Source organism: Desmodus rotundus, chromosome 11 (genome assembly GCF_022682495.2).
Source record: "Desmodus rotundus isolate HL8 chromosome 11, HLdesRot8A.1, whole genome shotgun sequence".
Taxonomy (NCBI): domain Eukaryota; kingdom Metazoa; phylum Chordata; class Mammalia; order Chiroptera; family Phyllostomidae; genus Desmodus; species Desmodus rotundus.
In genome coordinates this window covers 95287479-95301951 of record NC_071397.1, presented here as the reverse complement: position 1 = coordinate 95301951, position 14473 = coordinate 95287479, and the positions used below count along the sequence as shown (strand labels likewise).

Sequence of the window (14473 nt, the reverse complement as noted above, 5' to 3'; positions counted from 1 at the left end):
GTTGTGGGGTTCTTTAAAGGCTTAGTTTCTCACATAATTCATATCTATTTAGTGAGACTTTACTAATTTTCTTTTGTTTACAATGTCCTTTATTCCCCCTTTAGCAAGTTAGGCTACATCTTACTTTTCTTTTTCTTACCATAATTGAAGTCACATACCAAAAATTATTTTGTGACTATCACCTAGATTCTATAGTTGTCGTCAATAGCTTGTCACTTTCTGACAAAACACGTGTTCAGGAGCAGCCTCTCCCTTTTTGGAAATGAGCCAACATACTGTTGTTTTAGACCGTTGTTTATTCAGCATTTCCCTCAAAGACGCAAACCTAAAGGTTCATTTATGATACTAACCATAGTTGATATCAACGATCATAATTTTTTATTCAAACGGTTAGCTCTGCTGTCCTTCAGGCAGAATGACTTTCTTTTAGACGATGGTAAGTGAGCGAACAAAGTTGTCAAGAAAACTAAAATCTATCCTGTCCAGACTCCGTGGGAGAAACGACGCTAAGAAAGAACTCTGCGCCTTCCACAGAGGTAAAGAGAGCGAAGCTCCCTGTCTTAACCCAAATCCTCTGAATCATACCTCGTTTTCCATAATTCATAGACGTGCTCTGTAGCGTCAGATTTGTGGCCATGCACCAAAGGTCAGAGCTAGAAGAGTACACAATGTGTAAATCTCCGGGTGGAAATTCTTTTTCCCTATTTATTTATCAAACAGGTTGATGGCAGATAGAAAGCCTGAGTATTGTTTTGCCTTTGTTTCTCTTGGGCAAATCATCATCCCCGTGTCCTACCTTGTTAACCTTTTCTGTTTATTCCATTTCCCTGCGATTTCTTATTACAGTTGCCAGTTAATCACAAACGTATTAGAAGAGTTCTTTGTAATCTAGCAGCCTTCGTGGCTTTGTGGCGTCTGTGCGCACAGTGGCACCGCTGCTGAGGAGCGTCCAATTATGCTCGCGGCAGGGAAAACCGAGAGTTCGGCAGTCGACTTTGCTTTTGTCTAAGGTATCAAAAGTGAAAGCAAATTAGGTATCTAAAAATAAAAATTAAAATTAAGACTAATAAAATGGAGCTTTGACTTTTCTCATCACAGACTCATTTATACTTAATGACACAGACCGACTGAATAGGTAATTATTATAATCTCTCCTGAAATGGATTTAAAAAAATGGCTGATCCATCCCTCCTTTCAGGACAGGCAAATGGGCATCCAGACAATAGAGAAATGAGAGCCTGTTTACTCTGTTATACACTAATTTGTTTGTAACATTGGCTTGCACCAAGGTTAGAGAGAGAGATGCCAGCCAGTGATGCTTAAGACGTGTCAGCATATAAATTCAATTGTGCATTATTTGGATCACAGGGTCCTGCCAGATCAAACATGTGAGACATCAACACCTAAGTTTTCTTTCCAAAAAACAATCCATTTTACTTTCACCAGAAAAAGACGATTTTAGTAATGCAGTTTATAGAACCTTCTCTCTCCTTGGATATTGATATTTTCTCTCTCTGTTTACAGACACTACCCCAAGTTCCAACATACACTTTGTTAATATTTCCTATCGGATGAGTACTTCTTACCTTTACCTTCCTCTCACCACACCTGTTTCTCTTTCTTACCCTCACACTCCCCTCCTTCAGCTCAGAGCTACAACCAGCTGGACAGGAACTTAATTCTGAAGGGATCACAGCGCCACCTGAAGGCTGGTCCAGGAAAGGAACTTACCCATTGTCTTCCTGCCATCTCTTCTTCCCTCCTCCCAGGATTCTGTCTCTAAACATATTTTAACATATTTTCTAAGCTCTTTATCATTCAAAGTTGTAGCCCTCCCCACTCACAACTCGGAACCAGAAGGAACTTTAACAATCACAAGAAATAGAACAATTTTATTCACGGAACATTTCTTTTTCTTGCAGAGGCTCTAAGCTATATTTCAATTATGCCTTTTTTGTAGTAATAATAATAACACTTTACACTGATTAAGTGGTAGATCTTCTTACACTTTAAATATGTTAATTTACTCCTTCAAATGAAATTATTTAAATGAGCAATTTATATAATTCATGTAATCTCCCCAAATTTTACATATGGGTGGATAGTGTATTTGAATTTATTACAAATTTTGGTGAAAACCAAAGATAAATGCAATAGCTCAGGAAGTAAACATAACTTATAACATGACGCACACGCAGAGAAAACTGTCTACTGCGGTGACATAATTTGAAAGGCCACCGTCTTCTGTCTCGCAAATAAATAGGTTAACAGAGTCCTTCGGTGGAGTGAGTCAGCTCTGCAGGTCTGTCCTTGGTTATTCTTCAGGTCCAGCTCCAGAGCACTCAGATCTCTTTCGACAAGTGTTTGTAGAGGAACCACAACCAGCGTGTGCATGCAATCCCACAAGCAGAAGCCCCACCCTAGTTCCCCCGCAGTGATTACACGGTGGAAGAGCTCTTCCTGCCCAGCCCCCACCGGCACGCTCACCCCCACCACACACTCACACCTGCCACAAGCTACGGTCAGTACCTCCTCACTCACACCCAAACACAGGGTGTGCTGTGCCGCCATGGCATTTGAATGTTGACTTTTAAAACTCTAAAAAAAAGACACAAGTAAAATCTTACCAACTCTTCCACATGATTGTATTATTTTCTTTAAAAAACATTTATATATACATTTGATCTATAAAACACTATCCTAAGAATTACAGTTCTGTAAAGCTTGCATTTGGGCAAAAGTATAATCTCTCAAGAAATGGCATTCCCCTAATCTAAAAACGAGAGAGAATTTAAAATGTACTTTTGAAGAGAGACGAGTCTCAAGTTATGTGCTTTAGTGGCAGGTTTGTTTGAAACTGGATCATCTCTGTGGGTCCCATGATTATTTGTGTTGTGTCAGGTTTGGGGGCAAAGCCCACGTGGGGGGAAGGGGAGACTCAGGGACACTCCTTGGAGTGTTGCAATTGTCCTGACTACTGGATATGCAGGGGGCCAGGGCTGTCCCTTGTCAGAAAGCATGCCTGGGGCCACCCGTGCCTGTTTTCTGCAGAGGAGGAGGACCAGGCAGTCCTCATCTGAAGACACGCACCCCTGATTGCCCCAAGGGTCTTGGATGGGAGGAAGAAGTGAGCGAACCTGAGTAGACTGGTGTGAATGTCTCCTTTCAGACGGAGGCCAGAAAAGCATCGAGTGGGGATCGCGCTGCCCGACGCCCCATTTGGAAAGCCGCTGGTAATCTGCCGAACACTCAGGGTTGTTCTTGGGGCTTTACCCTTCGTGTAATGTAAGAAATCAGTTCATTGTGTTCCGATATTTAGATTTTTTCCTTTCAATTCCTTATTTTTTCTCTAAAGTCTATTCTCTGTGAAGAGCACAGTTGGACCTGTTTAGATGTTCATTGGTGGCCTCCAGCTTTGTTGTTCTTGGTGATGCTTTATAAAAATCTACCCTTTTCTAAAGATGATTCTAGAACATCACATCTCTTTTAACATAGTTAAACTTTTGGAAAACTATATTATTTTTCTTTCAATTAGTCTAAGTTGTACAACAAGATTTTTTTCTCTCTCTATAATTGGTTTTAACTGAATAAAAGTTTCTGCTCTAAAAAAAAAGAAAAAAGAAAAGAGAAAAGGAAAGAGATGGATACAGTTTCCAGTAATTCCTATCCATGCTATCATTTCTCAAGAAAATGCACAGACGTCGGGATGTACAGCCACAGCCTTGAATGAGAGGTTCTCTGGGAGGCGCTGTGTACAGCTCTGAAGCCGCCCACAGCCCCCCCATGGTTCCAAAGCCCACCAAGATAGAGCTGCTGTGGGGAACCACTGCCACAAAACCATCAAACATTTACCAGCCTGCAGGAAACAGACCTACATACACATGTCTTTCTTCATGAAGTGTCTATCTAAGAATGTTCTCCCTCTTTTCTTTAACTTAAATATTTCTAAAATTTCAGACTCATAAAAAAGTTGCAAGAGGAGTATATAGCCCTACTCATAAGGGCCAGCCTCTTGTTGGACTTCAGTCTCCACTCTGGCTACTCGGAAGTTTAGATCTCCCAGCTCTGTCCGAAAGTTAGATCTTTATTTTTCTAGTTCGTAGTTTCCAAATAGCTGTTCTCTACTAAATCTCATTCCACACATGCTCAGCTCAGCCTTTGGCTAAAGATTCAAGGGAACCCATGCAGTGTTTGGAGGTTCCTTCTTCGTGCGTCTTCCTTCTCTCTGGGAACCTGCCCCTTAGCAGCTACCTCGCCTCCCTCAGGACCACTGTCTGATTCCTCCACCCAGAGACGCCATTGCTCTCTGTCTGGGCTTCAAGCCCCGAGCTGGGTTTTCAAAGAACTCCTAGAAAGAAAGCTGCAGTTAGTGTTGAGTTTACCTTATGTTTCCCTTTTCTCAAATATCACAACCGTGCTTTGCCTGAACACAATTGTTCAGTATATGTTGTACAGTTTTATAGATTTTTTTAATGGTAGGTAAGTTCTATGACCAACTTCCTAATACAGGTTGAAGTTATTTTTTTTTAATGAGTTGGCCTGTGTGTGCTTTGGATTTGGTATTGCCAACTAAAAATTTTATGTTATAAAATCTGGAAAAATGAACAGAAAAGCGTAGAAAAGAAAATAACTGGTAATTCCAACATTCAGAGATAACTACTATAACACTTTTATATCTCCGTCTTTTTAATGTGTGCATGCAATATATATGTATGTATATATATATATATATATATATGTATATAAATAAAACTGGACTCACATAATACATATTGTTTCTATAACCTGTTTTTACACTCCAGCTTTATTATGAACACTTTTTCATGTCATAAAATAATTTTCCACAACCCATAACCAGTATAGTTTTAGACTGCGAAATCCTTCCTGAAATGCAAATACCACCAATAGAATCATAAGTGGTTATAATCAGATATTGATTTGACAAAACTCTGAAGCTGTCCTTCAAAATTTAAAAGACAAAATTTCAAGTAAATTAATGTAAAATTTACACATACCTGTTTTGTTTTTTTCCTCATCTGATCTAGTCCTTCCTATAAGCCATGCATTCTAATTGCATTGGGAAAATTAAGTTAAAAACATTGTAATTGGGGAGCCTCTGATGCCAGGCTGGTAAAGCTGCAGAGGTTTATGACACACGGCTCTACACATCAAACAGCCTGGTTTGGGTTCATTGCCTCAGTTGCCGTGGTATCTTTCAAAATCATAAAAACCTGCAATATAATTGAAGCTTTAAAGGGAGGAAGCTGTCCTCAATTCAGAAGTAATAAAAGGTTGATCTGTTCCATTGCTGCCTCCTTTAAAAATCCTTCAACTCTACTGAAAAGTATCTTCTCTCTCCCTTTCTCCTCCTCTTCCTCTCCCTTACACACACATACACACAGACTTAGATGCTGAAATCTCAGCAAATGGGTTTTTACCTGAGTCCACATTTTCCCTTGTCTACAGGGAAGTGCAAAGGAAAGAGAGCTGAGGGTTCGCTGTGCAGAAGCCACCTCGGCACTGATTTTATAGGCAAGACCACAGCTGCCGCTCACCCAGCTTTGAACGGGCCCAATATGTCCTGTCTGTTTGGGGGGATGTTCCTGACTTGCCGCATTTGTCTGTGCTAACAGGACGTTTTTGAAGAAGGGCAAAGAGGGAAGGAGAGCAGATGGAAAAAAAGAAGCAGAAGGAAAAAAAATAGTAATTTGAAATTGTTATCCAGATCCAGCAGGTCGTTCCCATTGGTGTGTCTGTTTCAGTTCAACGTTCGGGCCATTCATCTGTGTGGGTTTCCTGCACCAGACGCTACTGATTACCTTAAGGAAAACATTCCGTTTCGCTTGCAGGGACATACCCCGTGCCCCAATCGGTTCATCTCTTTTACCTCAGTTGAGGTAATTTGACTCACATTTAGGTTTCTATTCATTCAATGTTCACTCATGGCATTTTGTTCCTAAGCACATTGTCATAAAAGGCTGCATATTTCACCATTTAATTTTGCTTTGCACAAAGAAAATATCAACCCAAATTACTGAAAATGACAAGGTGCATTATCTAAGTTTAAAGAAGTCTCCGTTGACTCAGGCAAAAAGACCCATATTTTTGTGGTGAAGATTAAATTTGTCAGATATTACTGTCTTGTTCAATCATAAATCAGATGATGACATGCACAAGGCTGTCAGATCGATAACATCACCCTAATTCCCATTTCAAGCTATGATGTAAACCCAATATCTCTAAACATCTTCTATGGGCTCTAATTAATTCCTGCAGTAGAATCAAGTGAACCACAATGGATCACTTTTCTTAGGCTTTTTATTTAAACTTGATATAAATATTTTGTATTAGACAAATGTACACGCACGTTATAAAAAGGAAACCAGTAACCCCATACTTGGGTCACTGAGATGTTGACTAGAATGACCTGCCCTTTAGGACAGACAAGAGATGGATCAAATTTTATCTGGTGTAATTTGGAAGAAGTCCATGCATTTCCTGAAAACTCTGCCAGTTCCCAGGAACGTTAGGATGTTATGACCACCTCTGTTTTGGTGACTTGGGCTTATTTGACCACTTTCCCATTCCACACAGATGGCATCACACACTTATGGAAGCCATTTACCAACCCATCTCAGCTCCCCTCTCCTGTTTCTAGATGTCCGATGCCCCGAAACTCCCTGTCTGATCTCTTCTCCATCTACACTCATTCCCTGGTGATCTCATCTAGTACATGCCCTTAAACATTGTCCACATGCTGATGTAGTAGGGTCCTATGTCTGCTGTAACAAATTAACACACGTTTGGTGGTTTAAAACAACAGAAAGTTCTTTCTCACAGTTCTGGAGCCCAGAAATCAAAGTCAGTATCACTGGGCTGAAATCAAGTTGTTGCCAGGCCTCTGTTCCCTCTGGAGGCTCCAGGGGAGAGTCCATTCATTGCCTCTTCCAGCTCCTGGGGCTGCCAGCATTTCTTTGCTTGTGGATGCCTCCCTCCAATCTCTGCTTCCCTAGCCACACTGCCTCCTCCTCTTCTGTGTGCATGGGAAATCTCCCTCTGCCTCTCTTGTAAGAACACTTGTGATGGCATCTAGGGCCCACTAGATAAGCCCTCCATCTCAAGATCCATAATAACATCTGGAAAAAACCATTTTTCCTTAAAGGGTGACATTTACTGGTTCCAGGAATTAGGAACCAACATTCTGAGGGGCATTTTTCAGCTTCCTAGACCTGACAATTCAAAAGCATGTATCTACAACCCTGTGTCTCAACCCTCAAGTTAGAATAAGCTGTAGCTCACCAGGTGTCTTGGGACGCCTCTGACCTCATTCCCCACCATCCTCCCATCTGTCCCCTGTGCTCCAGCTGTGCTGGGTTCTCTGCTTTTCTATTTACAGGGACTTAGAACTTGACTTCCTCATCTTATTCGGGTCTCTGCTCACGATGTTACCTTCACTGAGAAGCCATCTCTGACCACCTACCTTCTCTCCCTCTTGATCTCCCTCTCTGTACCTCCATATCTCTCTGCCTTCTTTTCCTCTCTCATCCCCCTCTTTTCCCACCATCACTCTGCACCTGCTGTGCACACCATCTTCTACAACATCACTTTCATCTCTAAAAGGAAACATCTCTTGTTAGATTGTTCTTAACTTCAATGTCTCTGGTTATATTTTGTTTGCTTTTTTTCTTCTGTTGATTATGTTCCAGTTAGTGAGGAGAGGGGATTACAGGAACTACTATAAAGGGCACATGGACAAAATCAAGGGGGGGAAGGGAGGTGGGGTCGGCTGGGTTGGGGTGGAGGGATGGGGAGAAAAGGCATACAACTGTAATTGAATAACAATAAAAATTAAAAACAAATAAATAAAAGGAAACGTCTCACTTTACAGTAAGCATTTCACAATACGCCAAATACACAAAAGTTATGTGACCATGACCAGAACAATTGGAGGTAGGTATTACTGGCTAATTAACAATTTAATTAGCATATAACATTAATGCACTTATAAAAGTGAAATACATATTCCAAAAAAAGTCACAGGCATCATTACAAGAAATAATTAGTCTCTCAAGTTGATTTAAGGAAATATTTCTCTCTTAAGAGAGCCACTCCTGGGCACGGCGGAGGTAGGCAGGAATCGAAGGGTGCCGGGGGTGCCTCCTTTCACCTTTCTCTGGGCTCCTTTTCGGTTACAGGGCTCTTCTGACTGGGGACTCTGTTGGCTTCCAAGGTCACACGCCCACAAAGTAGACCTGGACGACAGGCTGTTTCAGGTTGTTTTCTTAAGTGTTACATTTTTTATGCTGTTTGGGATTTTTTGAACTTTTTTATTTTGAAATAGTTATAGAGTCATGAGAACTTATAAAAATAGGACAGAGAGGTCTCCCTGTAACCTTCACCTTATTTGGTTTTTAATAGGATATTTTTAAAAGTCAGTATCTAAGGGAATGATTCTCCTTGTTGTTGAGTGTAGGGCACCTGGAACTTAGTGAAGTCATTTTCATTCCCACAATGCATCAGGCTCAGGAGGCCTTCCACAAGCAGCACACAGCGGTGCCCTTGCTCCGTGCGTCTAGAACGTTCTGAACTCACTTTACCAAAGCATTCAAAAGGCTGCGGCACACTCGCTGATTTGCTCCCCTCCATCATTGGCACATTACTTATGTGGGGAGAAGGAGCGTGTCTGTTCTTACCTCAGACAATTTCAAGACTCTGGCAAATGCCTGGTGCATAGAAGGTGCTCAATGAGCAGACACCAGCAAGCAAGTTACCCGTCTAGCTGGCTATTGTGAGAGGCCAGGAAAGGCCCAACGTCGTGCTGCTTTTCACTGTTCTTGCTTTATGGCAGCCCAGATTTGCAAGCATTCTTCCTAGGCAGTCTATACAAGTGAGGCTGGATGTATGTTAGTAGTGTGAAACTCACAAATGAAGAGACCTAGCGGGTGTTCAGAATTTGGATAGTGCAGGGGGCTCTACTGTCCATATCAGGTCCTAGTCACCAAGCTCAACAGAGCTTCTCTTGCCGAAGCCTGCCGTGATGGCTCAGCGCAGACTGGGGCAGGTGCTAGGAGTAAAACAAGATCTGTGGTTCTTTCGGTGGCTTAAAAAGTACAGAAAACCTGATTGAGAAGCAGGTTTTGAGGTTTGTAAACTGTTGTCATGCCTGAGCAGGAAAAACGACTTTCACAAGACGTAGGTTAACTTCCTCTTATTGTGAGAGAAATAAATAAAAATTCCATATTCTCAAGGTGAATTCATAGTCCTTATCTACCTATTATCCAGAATGAAGCCCAGCCATCTCACTTTTGCACGAGTCCTAGGAGACCCACGTGAGCTGGGTCAGGTCCCTGGCTGAGCCCCACACAAAGGAAGCACAGGGAACAATCACAGCTGCCGTTGCGGGAGAATCACTGCGATCTTTTGTCTTTAGGTCAGTGCTGTTTTGGCTAATCTTGCAGCTATCCTTATGTGACTTCCAGCCGGGCAAATCTGAGTTTTCAAGAATTGATTGTTGCTTTGACGTTTTAGAGCTATTCATTTCTAAAACCCAGAGCAAGACCCTGTAGTTACAAACTTAAGTGAATCAGACAATTGGATAAATATACACACAAAGAACCAGACCCACTGGGAACTAAAATGGCTACATTTTGAAACAATATAATTTATAACTTGTATGGCTACCAAAAGAGGCAGTGGATCCTAAATTATCCTTTAAAAAAAATATATCAGTGCATGGGTCATTTCTTATACTGAGAAGAAAGTGAGTGGCTGACGTTACTTTTTCTGATGTCAGGGAGAGTTTTTGCCGAGATTGCTCTGTGACCTCCTGGCCCTCACACTGCTTCGGGCCTTATCCGCCCTTTGCTGAAGCTCTGTTGCCACTCCCAGCCGCTCATGGTTCCTCATTCCTGCTGCATGATCAGCATGAGGTTTGGGGGGAAATGAAGCCACCCTATGGCTGATTGCTGGGCACTGGCACCTCCTATCAGCTCCACCGCCTCCCAGGTAATGACAGCTATGCCACCCTTCCCCAGACTGCGTCCTTGAGGCCCGTTTCCTGCTCCATCCGCAGCCACAGTGCTCCTGCTGGTAGGGTCCTGGAGGCACAGCACTGGGCAGCCAATGGCACGCTTCTTCGTTTGTGACTGTACGTGTCTCCTGCTCTTTTTTTCTCCACCGACTTCCTAGTTTATAACAGGGCTGTGTTTCAGAGTGAATTTGTGAATCTGTTGGAACATCGACAAAATTTTTCTCCAGAAACAAGGTAAGAAACTTTGGTTAAGAAGTCCTCAGTTCAGCCTATAAAAAGGGCAGGTGGTAGACGTGAAATAATATAGATCGGCAGTGAAAAAAAGGTCCTGACATTGATACAAATGTATCATAGCTCAAGCTACACGTGATGGGTTTGGAGCCCCAGACCCTCCAACCCCATTCACAACAGCCGGGTGGGAGCTGGGAGGGGCCAGGGGGAAACTTTCAAATCTCAGGCCCATAGGCCCACAGAGACTTGGGAGAGAGTCTAGTGAGCCTGAGAGAATGCAGTATGGTATCATATCTGGAGGGAATGAGAGAGCTGTACGGTCCAACATGAATTACTCTGGCCGCGCCAAAGATGAGGATGCCACAGACCCATAGATGACCTCAGGCCAGCTCCTGCCTGCTGACTGCACACGCGGTGGCCAGCGATTGGAGCAGAGTAGAAATGGCGCTGGGTGCAGAAAGGGTTGGTGATGCAAGAAGTCCACCCCTCAGTGGTGACCCCTTAGAAAGCCAGTGTATTCTTTCTGGCAAGAAACATTCTCTAGTCCAAGCCTGTTGTGAGTGCGACCTTGCCCAAACTTTCCCGATCAGAACTGTTTGAAGCACTTGCCAAAACACAGATCAGCATGTCTTCCTTTGAGACCTCCTGGATTAGAACCTCATAATCAGGAGAACTGCCCCTCGGGCACAGGTGTCCCCTGAAATGCCGACACCCAGCCTATGCCGCAAAAGTAGAGACGAGACCTGTCTACGTGATGCTCACAGAAGCCTTGGGGGAAGACCACAGAGCAGCGGAGCAGACCCTGGAGGGGTCAGGGAGTGTGCAGAGATGCGGTGTGACAACCTCCTCTGCAGTGACAGGTGGAAGGTGTCAGAGACAAGGGAGCACTCATTCAGTTCTTCCTGCAGTGAACAGTTTCCAAGTTCTTCTGTGCAAGATATGTGTGTGTCCCCCGATGGGACTTTGTAATGATCATCTTTCTGTGTTAATTACTTCCTGTGGAATCCCCAGGTTTTGTTTTTTTTTTAATGTTTAATCTGGGTTGTCTGTTTTTACATTGTAATTTATTCTGAATGACATCATGTCACTGTTTCTGCTGAGTTAAATATTAGCACAACAGCACACCAGTCAACAAACATTTACTGAGCACCTATTATGTTCGAGCTCTGGACTGAATGCTGATGAAGACAGCAATGACTAAGAACACAGATATTATGGATTTTGTAATTCATGTAGAAGAGAGGATAGAAACTAAGAAGTCAAAAAGGGGCAAAGGAAGCGTGTGATAACAGCGACTGATGGACCAGGAGTTCAAAGCCAGGAAACACCACTGGGTTGTGGCAGTCAGGGACGACTCAACAATCTATGGGGACCCTTTTCAAAAATTAAGAATTCCAAGACAGAGACAGCAGCATGTCCAATCAAGCATGAGCCTTTCTAAAGGAGGAGCCCTGTGTGATGGCACAGGTCACACACCCATGAAGCTGTCCCAGGCTGCAGGTGACAACTCTCTCTGAGAATTTGAAGACTTCAAACTGGTCTTTGAAAGAAGGATTGAATTAATAGAAGAGCAAGAGGAAACGAGGTCGGCTCTGTTTAGGATGTGCGAGAGACTAGGCAGAACATGATAGGCCAGGATTCTCTACTTCGGCTGCCTAATGGGATCATAACAATCAGCTGGGAAGTCAAGGCTGGAATCAGCAATGAGAAGTCATGTTGATAGAAGGTAGCTTTGACGTGCTGTGATGAAAATGCCACCTTACTTTGCAAAACTATCAAGGTTACCCAAAGCTAGGGGAGTCTGAGAAACCGGTTTCTTGTTGACAGCATACAGTTGGATCTTGTTTTTTAGCTCACTCTAAGGATCTCTCTCTCTTTTTGTGTACTTAAACCATTCACATTTAAAGTGGTTGTTGTTCTATATCTATTAATGCCTATCATGCTTGTAACTTTTTTAATTCATTTATTTGATCTTTCATTTTGCTCCTCTCTTCTTCTATCTTCTCTGGTTTTAATTGAGCATTTTCCATGATTTTATTTTATCTCCTCCTAAGTATATCAATTAGGCTTGCTAGAATTTTTAGAGAAACTTCATTTCTATGTCTGCAAAGTGGAATTCTTTTTAGATTATAGGCTTTTTGTGAAAATTAGAATAATGTATAGGGTTATAATTGCTGTATTCCAGCCTCTGGTTCCTTTTGTTATAGATAATGCTTCTCAGCATTGGGTGCGTTTAAGCGGGAACTCTGTGTTGGCTCACTTTGTCTACCTAAAGCCTATTGACAAAGATACTAATTCCTTGTAAATAAAAACATAGAGGCACAGAGAAATTAAGTAACTTGTTTCAGGTCACATAGCTCGCAAATAATATCGGAGCGCACTTTTGAATCCAGGCAATGAGGCCCGGTACCTACAGCGTCTTCTGCACACTGAGGGGATTTCCACAGTGTTTGCAGGAGGCAGCGAGTAGGCTGACTTTGTGGCTACGTGGTTTGTGTCGGGCTGACGTTGGAGAAAGCTAGCCTATTTCACAATAAATTAAGTGGAACAATAATAAAGGATAGAGATCTTTCTCCTTAGAAGTTATGTCTGTATGAACTAAACGAGCACAGCCATTTACAAATCTGTGGATGTGGGACTTACACTCAGGTGAAATGAACTGACCTCCAACTGGAAAATTTACATGGCATACAAGTTTTCCCCAGTAAATCCAATTTGGGATCCAGACTTCTGTGCAATTTTTCTTATATAATCTTATGTTTGTTAGAATAAATTGTGTGTTGAATTTGCTTAAAATACTCTAAATCTGATTAGCTTCCTTTATATAACTATTTAACCTGAATACCTGGTTTGAATACATTACTTAGGGAAAAATATTTTATTCTATTTGGTCATTTTTCCTGATATAATAGCAATAAGTCATTTGAATTAGTTAGTAAGTGTTTGAACCATGAGGCTATCTTGCAAAGGGTAAATGATATAACTTATGTAAGGCTAATGAGTAATTCTGGCTTTTAACTAAATATTTAGAAACCAACTACACAAAATCAATTAATTATACCTCTAATTTCAGTATTAGCACATGACAACACATTATTTGCTGCTTATATAACAGTATCTAATTATCTATTCATTATTTGTTTAATAGTTTATTGAGGTGAATATTTATTATTAAAGCATTCTCTAATGGAATCCAAAACTCAAGACTACATGATTTCAAGAACTACCTTAAATGCAAAGAAGAATTTTATTAAATATTCAGAATGAAAAACTATCTGGCAACAAATTGCCAAAACTGCAATTCCCTTGCAGTGGCTGTTTACATTTTATTTGCTATCCCACCATAAATTACGGCGAAGCCAAAGCTAATCAGATGGCAAGAATAATAATGTATTTAATGTGTTTGGATTCGAAGTATGTGAAGGCTAAAATAGGTTTCAAAAGTACTCTGAATAATTAGTTAAAATCAAAATGCTTTTTGTGCTTAATGGAATAACATTCTACTAATGGAATCTTTTGATGTTCCTGCCGAGGAAATTCCAGAAGACTTTCATATGTCCAGAACACTATTGGAGTTCCTTCGTGAGACCTGGGGTCCGGTCTGTTCAGATACCTTTATTACACAAGCGTCGTCGCTGCAAAATGGACAGCTCCATCATAACCTAATACGACACAGAGATTTGCAATATGGTGATTACCACTGCGATTTGATTCATTAATTCTCAGTAACAGTTGTTAATCAGCTCATTAAGCAAGCATTGTACAGAAGCTTTCAACCAGGGGAAAACCTCTTAGAAAACCGCTAAATATCTTCTTTTGTAGGGAGAGGGAAAAGGAAACAGGTTTAATGCCAGAGGAGCAGTCTATAAATATGGCAGTTTTTCAACTATGGCAGTGTTTTAAATAATTATACTTTTATAACACTATAAACACTATAACACTGCAGACTCTGTGCCTTTTCTAAAAGAAAAAAAAATAAGTTTGCAGTCAGAAAACTCCTCTTATTTGGCCTTTCTGGATGTTGCAACTATTTTATTATTAAGATGTAGAAAGGAATTCCGGCCGTGCATCTCACACGTTAACAATATGCTCACCCTTTGTTTTGCTTTTACAGCACATAATTCAATAATGCATTTCAAATATTTGAGATCTTGAGGATTAAACTTAAATATAATTTTAATATTGCATTAGTTGATTTTCAGCAACTTATTT

The 14473-nt window shown here is 41.4% G+C and overlaps 1 long non-coding RNA gene across 1 annotated transcript in view; it reads left to right on the top strand.

Annotated features, from left to right (window-relative positions):
- The window catches only part of LOC128779500 (uncharacterized), a 65476-nt gene extending 51447 nt beyond the window's left edge, over nt 1-14029 (top strand). Inside the window, exon 3 of the long non-coding RNA XR_008425474.1 lies at nt 13805-14029. This is a non-coding gene — a long non-coding RNA (uncharacterized lncRNA). The remainder of the gene's footprint in view (nt 1-13804) is intronic.
- Nucleotides 14030-14473: the final 444 nt, after the last annotated feature.